At 34.4% G+C, this 13,336-nt stretch overlaps 2 long non-coding RNA genes and 1 pseudogene across 2 annotated transcripts; 2 read left to right on the top strand and 1 right to left on the bottom strand.

Annotated features, from left to right (window-relative positions):
* Nucleotides 1–521: 521 nt before the first annotated feature.
* LOC138327901 (uncharacterized) lies at nt 522–5,364 on the bottom strand (annotated as a pseudogene).
* Nucleotides 5,365–6,009: 645 nt separating this feature from the next.
* On the top strand, nt 6,010–7,703 carry LOC138327900 (uncharacterized). The gene is made up of 2 exons (XR_011209124.1): nt 6,010–6,416; nt 7,417–7,703. It is a non-coding gene; the product is annotated as an uncharacterized lncRNA (long non-coding RNA).
* Nucleotides 7,704–10,170: 2,467 nt separating this feature from the next.
* LOC138327899 (uncharacterized) lies at nt 10,171–12,614 on the top strand. The gene is made up of 3 exons (XR_011209123.1): nt 10,171–10,453; nt 10,855–11,013; nt 12,358–12,614. It is a non-coding gene; the product is annotated as an uncharacterized lncRNA (long non-coding RNA).
* The last annotated feature ends 722 nt before the right edge of the window (nt 12,615–13,336 follow it).

Here is a 13,336-nt window from a genome sequence, read left to right as displayed (position 1 = left end):
CACTGTGATTGGGTATGTAAGCCAATCAGGAGAGAACTCATGGCAGAACCAACTGTTCCTCAGATATCCGCCCATACCAATATTGCTAGCATCTGTATACATTTCTAAAGATTCAGAAGTAACAAAATTTGTAGGAAGAAAGAGAGCTCGCCCATTGAAGTTCACAATAAACAACAACCAAGCTGCGATATCTGCTCGCGCTTCCAGAGTAAGCCGTCTATAGTGCTGAGGTTTAGACAGACCAATGGTAAGGTCAATGATACGCCGTAGAAATGTTCGCCCAGGGATGACTACAGAACATGCAAAATTTAATAATCCTATAAGGGATTGAAGTTGCTGAAGGGTGGCTTTTTTTCGACGAGACATAGCCAGAAGCTCAGTTCGAAGCTTTTCTAATTTATCTTGTGGTAATCTAATTTCCATAGCCTCCGAGTCTAACTCTAGCCCTAAGAATGTCAACACTGTTGTCGGGTAGACTGTCTTATCTTCCTTGAGAGGGGACACCTAAGGCTTTAGTAATTTCGCAAAATGTTAACAGTCCTCGTTTACATTGATTGGTGTTATATTTACCCAAAAACAGAAAGTCATCCAAAATATGAACACAGCCCTCAATGTTAAATTTATGATTCAAAATCCAATGAATAGAGCTACTAAATTTCTCAAAAAGCTGGCATGAATAACTCAAACCCATCGGTAGAGTGCGGTCATAATAGAAAAGATTATCTACCTGAAAACCCAACAGTTCATAATCATCAGGGTGGATAGGAACGATTTTATAAGCATGCTCTATGTCCGTTTTAGCCATTAGAGTACCCTGCCCAAAATCTAAGATAAACCGAACCGCATCATCTACTGTCTGGTAGGTAACTGATCTATATTCCTGCGATATTCCGTCGTTAATCGATTCCCCTGGTGGGTATGACAAATGATGAATGACTCGATATTCATTGGGTGCTTTTTTTGGGGACCAGACCTAAGGGTGATACCTGTAAATTGGGCAGAGGGATGCTATTAAAAGGACCACCTACTCTCCCTGCTAGAACTTCCTTTTCTATTTTTGCTCTCAGAATATCTGCCTTATCGCTAACGGATTGTAAGTTGGAAGAAATGTGCTGTTTTCTTTCCCCTGTATATGGGATATGAAAACCATGTGTAAAACCTTGCACTAAAAAATCTCTATCTGCATAACCGGCCAAAAATGAGTTAAGTTTGTCTGCTTTAACTGGGGTGGGCACTGTCTGTATTTGGTAACTCTTACCCAAACTACTTGGATTTGTTTGTGTTATGGGAGGACTTAGTGAAGGACTGTTTTGTGGGATCATTGTGTGTGGTGCCATTTGTGTTGGGCTGTTGTTGAGAAGAGGTGCACTTGGTTCGATCATGGGGTCCCCCAAAATACTGACATGTGTGGGGGTAAGTACACAATGGCCCTCGTTTACACATTCCCGAGTTGTTATTGTAGCTGTGGCAGTACACTCGCTTACGGTTGGCCGTCCCTTGAAAGGGCTTTTTCTTGTTGACCCCGGACTGAAATGGCTGCCCTGGTTTAGATTTAAGTTTATACACAAGGCCCTCTGAAAGAGCCTCATGGTAGAGGGCCACATTGAGTTGGTCCCATGGGCAGTCATGAGGGTCTCGTTCTCTCCATAAACGGAAAGACCGATCATATGACATAGCCGCATGATCTCCAGACTCCTCAGCAATTGCCTGGATTCGACGGGCATACTCAAACAACTGGTGACCTCTGTCCTGATGACGCTTTGAATAAATTGCGCCAAACACATGGAAACATGCTAACCATTGGCTTAAAGTATGGACCTTTTTTAGCGGCTGGTAGCTTCACCAAGGAGAGGGACCCATCTTTGATTTCTGTGGTGTAGCGCTCCTTGTTATCTTTCCCCGGGTTCAACAGCACACCCATGTCCACAAATTCATCCGATACGATTTTTGTTTTGATCTTAAGATCAAGTCCAAGATCAATCGGCTTAGAAATGTTCCGTTTCGAGGAACTCTCCTCCACATACTCACATGACGAGGGGCCTGCTGTCAGAGTGTCGAAAGCGACAGCTGATCCTGCTGTAGCCTGGCTGGCTAAATTGTCGGTCTGTGTTTCAGACTCCACCTCCTGATCATCTGGGGTAGGGGCACTTGGCACTTCAGCCCTCTGTAGTGCATCTAGCACAGTCTGTGTGATTGCTGGAATTGCCGCCGTCACACAGGAGTTGACCATAGCCTGCATGTCTGGCTGTGGCTGGGAGGAGGTACTTGCAATTGCTGGTGCTGCTTGCCGAGTTTTTTCCACTTGGACCCTCCGTCTCTTTTTAGCTGGCGGTGAAGACATATTTGTCTAATGATGCTGAAAAATTTAATGACATCTTGAAAAAATAACTGTAAAAAAAAAAAAAAAAAAAAAAAAAAAAAAAAATGCAGTGTACATGTGCCATTAATAAATAAACACAATTAAAATACCTAGAGAAAGTAAATTCAATCAAGATGCACTAATTTCTGCCTTAATTGAACTACGTACACCAAGTAATCTTTATATTAAAAATATAAAGACGTGTAAACACACCATAGAATACCCACTATTAGCCAAGGCTATACTGTATAATTTGGGTGATGACATTTCACAGGTATAAAAGAGAGATAGGTAATAAACCGTAATATCGACTGTATCGCTATAATCATGGAAGATTAGGCATTGTGTTATCTTTTAAAATGCACACTTTAGGAGAGAAAATATCATCCATACTATGCACCTGACAAACCAGCCAAAATCCACCACAAATATAAACTGAAATAATAGAAATCTAATATAACTGTGGTTTTTTGTCATCATGCATTAATATATATATTATAAAGCAAGGAATGCCTGTTACACAGGAGGCACATACACAGTACCAGTGAGTTATCTAATATAATGTATTTACACGCAATCTGACTTGGTAACTGAAAACCATAGTATCAGCAATAATTCGCCATTTGTATGACCACTAATTAATAGATAGCTAGCAAGCTGACTGCAAAATTTTGCTGGTGACAAAAAGGGGGATTTTTTTTTTTTTTTTTTTTAGTTATGACTGGCATGCCTTAAAAGGTTCACTGCCATCGCCCCTATTAAAATTGTGCACCATTAGCCTTGGCTGCAAAATACATGTACCTGTACTACATAAGCAGTGCCAGTGGTATATATATACAAATGAGTAACTATATCAGGACCAGAGGCTTAGATGCAGGGTGTTAAAGAAGAGTTTCATATCAGGGAGATGGAAATGGAAATTCATAAGGATTTTAGATCACAGGTTCAGATGTAATGTATCAGGTGTTTAATTGTACTTTCTAAGGTTTTCAGATCTGGGGTTTAAGAGTAGAAATCATAAAGGTATGCAAACAAAAAAAAACATGATTTTAGATCAATGGATTAAATGAAGGAAATTACACAAATATTTAAATCTGATTTCAGCAGTACGGTTTAGAACGCTGGTTTCAATGTATGAAACTGTATTAGGTCATTTGGAACTGAATCAAAGTGCAGATCACAATGTCAAATTAAGAGACATCTTAAGGAATTCAAATCATGGTCTTAGAGTTGGGAATTAATTACAGTAAGGTTTCAGATATATATGATCTTCCTTTCATATGGAATTTTATAAATCATGTTTTAGAAGTTTTTATTTTTGCGAGCATTGGCGAGACGAGATTCATTAAGCCTCATATGAAATGCACACAAGTTTAAGATGCGTTTTAGCACATAACCACAACAAGCTACATTTCGAATAATCTCACGTCAAATGTGTTGCAATAACCCAGTCACGACGTCCTCGAATTCTGACGTCACGTCCATGTTTACTGAATTAAAGTCATGACGCCACAATATGTTTTCAGCCACATGTTACATGAGCGAAGTCACGGGAAATCAGGCAAATTATGTAGTGGTAGAGAATTCGCATTAATGTTGCTGATCAAGGGGTCATTAATATGCAAAGTGGTTTATCTGACTTTAAAAATAAAAATAACAACACGAAATTGGTTAATCAAGTCTTTATAACGTTAAATATATTTACTGTTGTTGTTTATAATCAAAAACAATTTTAAACATTCCATCCTGAAAGTGTTACATTTTCAGTGTCTTTTCTGAATCAGACATTATCAGGGCTTTGGTATGCCGCTTGTCTTCTTGAATCTCCTATTCATATCCTGGCCTGTCATAGTTTGGGGAACACAGTTAGAATGTCCTCTAAACACATCCATTTGTTAGGTGCTTCAACAAAACAAAAACAATTGTTACGATTTTTTTCTCTATATATCGGTACACATATTTTTAAGCGAGTTTGTAAATAAACTGTGACCTTTCCATGCATTCACATAGGCGATTAATAAAATATTGATACTGTGTATAAAACACACTTTTTGTCATAATTCCATTATTCTTATAGTTTCGCTTTCGTATTCAAGAATAAAATACAATGGTTACTGTGAATACATTCGAAGAATAAATTAACTTTTGCTATCGGTATATGTTATTTTCTTATGTAAAAATATCATAACTTTTTATAGTCTTATAATTTGAACCCTTTATATATGGGGATATGGGGAACTACATGCAAATCATTTCCTTTTTTTACTTTTTTCACCTGTTGCAGTCCTACAAAATGATTCATACCGTGTACGTGATAAGACAGACCCTATATCGATAGCTCAGAAATCAATATATCTAGGTATTACGTCACTTAGTTACCTACCTTGTTTATGTAAGGTTGTTCAGTCTGACAGACTTAAACCGAATGCTTGTTCTCCCGATGATATTTTCTGGGGTATCTTGTCATTAAGAATGATCTTCGACAGTCCAATAGACTGAAACTCTGAAAGAAAAAAAACATTTTTGTACTGTTTGCAACATATACTTAGCAAGGAATTTATCAGAATAATTATGGTAACGAGTATCAATTTAATATATACAAACCACAAAAACATAAAATGCATTATTTACACACGTGTAAAAAACATTTTGTCTTCTTTCAGACTCATAGAATTGTCTCTAATGCTATATAAGAAATCAGTGATAAAAGCACTATAAAATCATACTTATAAACTGTGGTATTACGTTATTATCCTATATAACCTGGATAAAATTGTTTGTGACAGGAACCTGTATGTGTGTCCATGGACCTACCTTAAACGAGATTTACTTTGGTTTGTCCTACTAGGATGCGCTTCTGGTGAAACGGAAAACGTCGTAAGACGTGTCAGTGGTCAAGAGAGTAGATGGGCAGTACCTTTGAAAGATTATACCGGCCGTGCCTTATATACCTTAATACGAATGCGATCACGTGACTATTAAACCTCTACTTAGACTTGTACGTATCATCCACCCCTTTACCGGCGTATTCCTAATAAAATAATGAAATAATAAAAATATTATTATTATATAAAATAATACGAATAAAGAAAATAGCAATTTATTCTTTGAGCTCGAAATGCATAATGTGTTTAATATTTGTACAAAAAACAGGTGGAGACCCCTGGTTGCCAGGTATTGATCTCTGGTTTTTCTCTGGGTAGTCCAACTTATTAAACCAAACCAACAACAAGGTGTGATGTAACTTGACAGGGCGGCATAACTATTTCTGCAATGTATAATGAATTCGTTCAAGGTTCTATTAAATCAACGTGAAATTGTATAGATAGTATTATTGTCTTTACTCCTACCTCACTTCCACTCCTGTGTAACAAACAACATAACAACGAGCAATCTCTAAGAAATATGAGTGAAACAAGAAATGTTATCATCTGCATCACATACACAGTGATTAACGACAGTACGTGACCATCATATACACTTTACTAAGTACCAACATCAATAAGTTTAAAAACTACTGTCTTAAAGTCCCTCTTTTACCCCAGAGTTAGAAAACTGCTTTGTGTAAGATTGACAAACCTCACGTCAATCTTACATATATGTAAAGTTCTTTTATATCTCGTCAAATATATCATATATTGTCATATATAACTCTAATGTGATGCAAATGAGCAATAGCTTAGATATAATGATATCACTTTACATTGTGTCTTCCTTGTATATCATGCATCATTTGTGAATAACCACGGCATCAGTGATGCATGTTAGTCACGTGATTTCAAGAATACTATAAGTACGATCGGACACTTACAGCACCATTACTTTGCTCAATTCATATTGCTACATGGCAACTTGTGTTTATGTCATACCACTTAAATAGACGAAATGTGTGCCCGTGATGGACGTTACTTACATAAATCATGTATTTAAGTAGCATGTCATTCAAAATTGTTATACAATGCAGCAATATGATATCGAATTTTGCACAGTAAGAGTGTTTTACCCGTCTTCCGACGGTTTTCACATGGACGACTCAAACGACAGGGTGCTCGTTATGGTAAGAATCAAGAAGGAATATCCATTTCCGTCATATACACATATTAGCTTTTGATTTAACTGTTTCATCTACTTACATGTGTAGATAAGATATGGAAGTGTAAAGGTAATATAAATGACTACAATGTATTTTCTACAAAACACAAAGTACATTTACTGTCCACTTAACAATTGTTTCTGACTCTCTTCTGGACCATGACTGGTTTAATGATTGCAAAGGATTTCATCCTCAATATGCATTTATTTTCATGTGAATTCATATCTCAAATCTCCTGTATATGATTCACAGTATGTGACCGAAGTAGATATTTATAGAACCAAGGTAAGCATATTAGCTATTCTTTTGTAAGTACGTAGACGCCCTGGCTTGTCAACAAGGATATATATCATTCTATTTCTCGAAAATCCTAGTAGAGGAAAGTGAAACTAGGTTTCCCTGAAATTCAGTCGTACTTTTACCTGAGTACACCTTAGAGAAACAAAATAACATGTATGTGGTATAAACTGACAGTTACAGCAAGTTGACAATGTGCTACATGTGTTAACGTAGATTAAAGTCTAAAAACTGTTGAAAATTTACACTTAAGTACAATCAAATCCATTCGAATAAAAACATAACAAACGCAAAGTATTATTTTTCTCGTGTTGTTTGTTTTATCCTCTATATTAATATAGTATTTACTTCCTACTAAACTTAGTAGGAACTTAAACTACTAGTATCTTTTAAGGACGAAAAACAATAATAAACAAAATGGTAGCTTAAAGCCCGTATAACATAGGATACCTGGTCAATGTCTAGAGTCACGCCAATAGTCCACTGACCTAAGTCGGTGAGACACCCAGTGATAGGCGGAGTCAGGTAGACGCTAAACTAATAACTAACTAATATGCTTAGAGTGAAATGGTCACTTTATGATAGTTATACCGTGTAATGCTGTTTGCATTCAATCAGAAATGAAACATTTTGTATTCTAATCTATTTGTTTTACTTTATATTTTAGATCAAGACATGACACACATGAATAAGCGCTCCATGTAATACGCCCGGGTTCCTTGTCATTATAACAGTAGGCGACAATGAGGAGTACAGCTGCAGGCGCTCCAACTTCATAGCATTAATCGAATTATTTACCAAATGCTTTGCATCCATCAACCATTATGCGAGACTTTTAACCAGTGTAAGATACGTGTAGCGAATTAGTATTCTTCTTTTCCGCAACGACAAAACGGATTTCCATCAATAAAATGTTTCAGCCAATGAGTTGCAGTATTAAATTGTCGAAAATCTTATTGGCTTTGTTTCTTTGATCTAAGAATACTTATCGCTTTACTCAATTGTTATCTTACTCCGTTATCGACAATCATGAAGGCAAATGAAAACAAGTGAATTCGGAAATCTTAAACAAGTAAAGTTTTAACAATGCCGTCAGTCCCTCAGATCTAGGTAGGGATAAAGACAATATTACTATATATACAATTTCATGTTGATTGAATAGAACCTTGAACGAATTCATTAAACTCAGCAATAACCCTGTCTATATAGTGTTGCAACTTTTAGTTGCATGTATCCACTGAATGTTGAGAGATAAATATAGAAAAGTTTAAAGGTAACTATAAAAATAGTATTGCAAGTTGTAAGAACTCAAGGTTTGAAAGATGAAAAGTATGATTTACTTTAACATATAAGTAACCTTTTGATTCCGAGAATACAAAAGTAAAGGTATTTGAGGATATTATGATATTGATGGATAGATTTGCCAATGGTCCCTCAACCGTTTCCTTACTCATATTTGATGATTGACCAAATTCAAACAATGACCTTTCAGCGACCTTTGTCAACGAAGCGGAAGGTACTATTTGATAACAGGGGAGGGGTTATCGCGGAAATGAATTTTGATAAGTTCGTATATAATCCGTGTTATAATACAAAGTTAGCTAGTTTTAAGTTTTTATTCTATTTATGCCAGATAGCGAAATAAAGTTAATTTCGTTTATTGTTATATCATTTAAAGAGCAAATGGCGAAATTTGGTAGCCTTCTTGATTAAACAATCAACAAACAACACAATTTAGTGATAGAAGTAAGTTGAATAGTTATATGTTTAAGGCAAATTGTGCCAGTAGTATATATGATATTTTCTCTCATACCTGCACAGGTAATACCAACTGGGCTAGAACAACACACTCATGTCGCCTGGGGCTGTATTGCATGGCCACTCATGCAAAAAGCCTCGTGACGTCACAGCGTTCAAAAAATTACAATTTTAATATTTTTTCATAAACTAGACCGAGTTTACTTTAATAGATACAAATAATGAGAATTAAGTTGAAAATATCACGCAATTTTTATGTATGAAGAATTGATTTGTAGTTCTATTCTCTTTCGAATTGATTTCAAAATGTTGGAAAATCATAGTAATAAAATTGCAATAAACATCGAGGTATGAAAGAAATATACTCTTTCATATGTGGATGTTAAGGATAGGAATATCCTACCCTCCGGATCACAAAACGTTTTACAACATTTTGTGACCCTTGGGTAGAATATCCCTATCTTTCTTATCCACATATGACAGAGTCTTATAATATTAATTCAGAGTGATTATTGGGAGTATGTGTCTATTTATCATAGAAATGTGCTAAAGCTGATCAGAAACTTTATGCCAATAACTGTCCTCCAATTAAATTGGACTGAGGAGCAGAAATCAATCCCTTTAAGTTTATCCTTGATTATCCATGACATACCATGAAGGCACATCATATGCAAAAATAACAAGCCTATCATCAAAATAAAGTTACACGGGTGAACGGTAGCTTAATTTACATTGACTATGGTTAACACCGTCCTTATGTACAATGATCTAGATAAAATGGAAGTTAAGCTGCATTGACTAATGGATTAAACCAACTACTGAAATAATCCGGAATAATTAAACCCGAATATAATATCCGAAATTGCAATATATCTTACACTGTAGATCGATACAAAATAATAATACTGAACTTAACATTATAGGCATTACATTGCTTGAAAATATGTTATTTTAAAACATATTAACTTATTATCTGGATTAGCTGGCAAACTTGTAAATCAAATACACTTCGGGTCTATCAAATAAAATGCCATTCATGCGATGACGGATATTGCACTTTTTTCGATTTCCTATTCTGCAATAATTGATTGACCTAGATTTTAATCATTTATTTATATAAATCTGCGTTTAATAAATATTGTCAATAAAATGCTTTATACCCCTAAACACAGTTGATTGATCATGTAACTATTTAAAAATACCTTAGTTAAATTCCTTTAAAAGCGGTAATATTTTCAGTAAGGACCATACAAGCTCAAATTAGAGGTTTCTTGTCCACTGTTCTATCAGAAATATAACAAATGTTATTCAACCAAATTGATTGTTCAGGTTTAAAAACATAATAAATGTACATTCCTTGCAGAATAGCCGTTATTCATTATGTGATCAACCCACTTTCGCTTCCCCCCCCCCCCTCTTATTGTGACCGTTGTAGCCTTGTACAGAACACATGCGTGATTAGATAGTCAGTCCTATTTAGATAAGTCTAATAAGATACCACATGTAGCTTACTGTTATAACCAATTTCCTTGTGATTGCATCTGTCAATAAAATTTAAAAAAAATGGCAATAGTATCACATGACAAACACGTGATGTATCAATATCAATAGTATCACATGACAAACACGTGATGTCAACCTACAAGTACATGTATATAAGACACAAGAGGCACGGCATCCATCACTACTACATTTGCTGCTCGATTTTTATACCTCCAAGCTGGTTACCCAGTAGTAACGTACTACCGGGTAACCATAGTAACTTACCACCGGGAAACCATAGTAACTTACTACCGGGAAACCATAGTAATTTACTACTGGGAAATCATAGTAACTTACTACCGGGTAACCAGCGTGGAGGTCATTCTTCTTTTACCCCTTTTACCTTTTCCATCTTTTGATGACTTTCGCCAGCTGGCATAACAAGAAGTAATGGCCCCACTATGGTAAGTGTCATGGCATATTCACCTAACATCAATAATATCCTATATAGAAAATTAAACATTATTTACAATTTTATCATCAATATCAACATAAGAATATATATCAATGCTATATTAAATTAATAGTTAATGATAAATTCTAAAAGACATAGAGAAAGAAAACAATATATTTTCGCCGATATATATGTAAACCATTGTAATTAATGGAATATTGTATAAGAAGATAGTAAGAAATGAACGAATGTGAAACCGGGAGAAGAGAATAAGAAATAAAAACCAGTAAATTATATATAGATAAATATAATATAGACCATTGATTTAAGAATTTAAGAGCATAGTTTCTATGTTTTAATGATTTCTAATATTTTCTAATGTTGAAATTTTGAATATTTTTTATATTTCAGTCCAGTCCGTTTATATGGGCATTTCAATATGGTGCTGATAATGGGGAGGACAAATCACTGCCCCTTCTCGACAATTGATGACAAAATTGAAGGTTTATCATCTAAACTACTGAACAATCAGAACAAACTAAGAACTTTACATCTTCAATCTGGAATAAGGTGAGTTAGTTAACCGATTGTGTTTTTTTTTTATAACTTAACCAAATATAAAGATATTTTCCTATAAACTACATTTCTTAATAGTACAATGTAATGTTATAATTGAAAGTTACAATATAATGAGTTCATAACTACATCGCAACTTGGGCTTTGAATCAAGAACTTTGTCCGTGATAAATAAGAATACAAATAACTATAAATGTTTTAAGTGATCTTGTGCCAAATTAAAGACCGATCATGCTAGAAGTAGTAAGACTGTTTTTATATCCATTCCCGTTTTTTTAGAACACAGTTCCTGCCAAAACCCAAATAAAGTTCTATTTTGATAGAACTACAACTTTTGTCACCATGTACTATTGAAATAAATTTAATGAGGAGATGCCAAGAGCCCGTTTAACTCTTGCCATCTTTAACAAGTTGTTTACACCATCGTTGCTGCTTCTCATTTATAATGCTGAATATAAATGAAAAGCAATCACAAGACTTGTATGTATGAGAGGTTGACAACTAATATTTTGATATAAAAATAACGTCATTAATAGATGGTCATTTCAACAACATCAATTTGATTATGTTGTCTGTGATTGCGGTAAGTTAAAAGCAGTAAACAAGGTTCAGGTCCTGATCAGGGTCAAGCTAACATAAAAGTCGATTCTGCCTGATTATGATTTCATCCAGAGTATGTACTGTCTAATTTTGTTAAAGATACACCGCATGATATTTACCATTTGGACAATAATTGAAGTTAAATAGTGTATACATATATATGTATATGTATATATCTAATTGACAAAAAAAAAACTATAAAACAATTTGTTTTGCTTTTGATGTCTGAGCAATCATTACATTTTACCATATAGGGCAAAGTCCCATGGATATTTTCGGGATGCAATTAAATATCCCAAATACATTTATATTGAAGTAAAACAACACGCTTAAACTTTCCACTGATTGTAACAGTGTAAAGTATGTAGCTACTTTTGTAAATGAAGAAAAATACAAATCAATCGACTCCTGTTTTAATAGATAAAAATTGCCATTCGTCCGCGGTGTCGCATCTTTAATCATCGTTTTGTTCATACGCGACATAATTCATAATTGGAAATAGTTCTTTCAGTGTTATAACTGTATCTTCAACAAAATACACTGATTCATAAAATTAAATAACTGAGGCGTTTGCCATGCTCTCTTGCGTAGAACGTCAAATTAACAAGTTAAATCATGTGTATATATAGGATATAGATATGTCTAACAATGTAAATTAAATTTGTGTATTTTTTATAAAAATAAGCTACCAACATGAAATATTTGACTGTATTTCATTTTATCATTATTGATCTATAGAACAAGAAAAGACAACTGCCATCAACTCATGTGATAAGCGTGGAGACCTTACATCAAACAGATGCTTTGTAATGAAACAGACTCCAGACACTCCGAGGAGAACTTTTCATCAGTTTGAGACACTGATGACTGCATATCACTATGGATCGTTTTCACAGTGAAATCAATAACTGATATTGGATACCTTCGTTTTTTAGTTATAAATTAAAACAGTTTCAATAGTAATGAGTAACATCATTAAATAATTGGAAATTAAATCAATTGGTTTGTTTCTTTTTCTATCATAAAAACGGTTAAAGATCTGCTCTGGTGAAAGGTCATTTTTTTCTGATGTTTTACGTTTTTTATAACATTTTTGGAAACAGGAGTTCATACAAATGTAATGCTAATGATATGGTGGTGGGTTTGATTTTGAGTTATTGAGAATCAACGATAGTGCCTTGACGCAAATTGGGATTTTACCGAAATTTTACTGTTTTGACCATACTCATAACAAACTAAAGCAATATTTTCCCAACTAAGTAAGATAAGTAATAAATATACTGATAATATGAATATTCACGAAATTGACAATACCAGTAATACAAAGAATATGATAATATTTCACACTATTTTTATCAGAACGTTTTCTTAAATTTTGCAGTTTAAAAGAAAGAGGATTGCTATTCCTAAAACCAACATAAAAATAGGGTTTTAGTAAGCTTAACTGTCCTGTAATTTCAATTTGTATTTAAATCACAATTCATCATGTTTCAAGAATTTCCCCCGCTCGTTGAAAAGTGAAATAAAGAATAATTCAAGAGTAAAGGATTTCAAAGTAACAACAACAATACTATACTTATGTAGAGTCTAAACAATTGCCAACGAATAATCCATATTACATATTACACGGTTATTTCCCTTGCGAGGAGGTATCAATTGTTACACAATACTTGTGTGAGCGAAATTCATTTTCGTTTTCTCTTAAATGTATGACGAA

The sequence above is a fragment of the Argopecten irradians genome, chromosome 7, assembly GCF_041381155.1.
Source record: "Argopecten irradians isolate NY chromosome 7, Ai_NY, whole genome shotgun sequence".
NCBI classification, from domain to species: domain Eukaryota; kingdom Metazoa; phylum Mollusca; class Bivalvia; order Pectinida; family Pectinidae; genus Argopecten; species Argopecten irradians.
The sequence above is the reverse complement of the archived record's forward strand: the minus strand, read 5'-3'. Positions and strand labels throughout refer to the sequence as shown.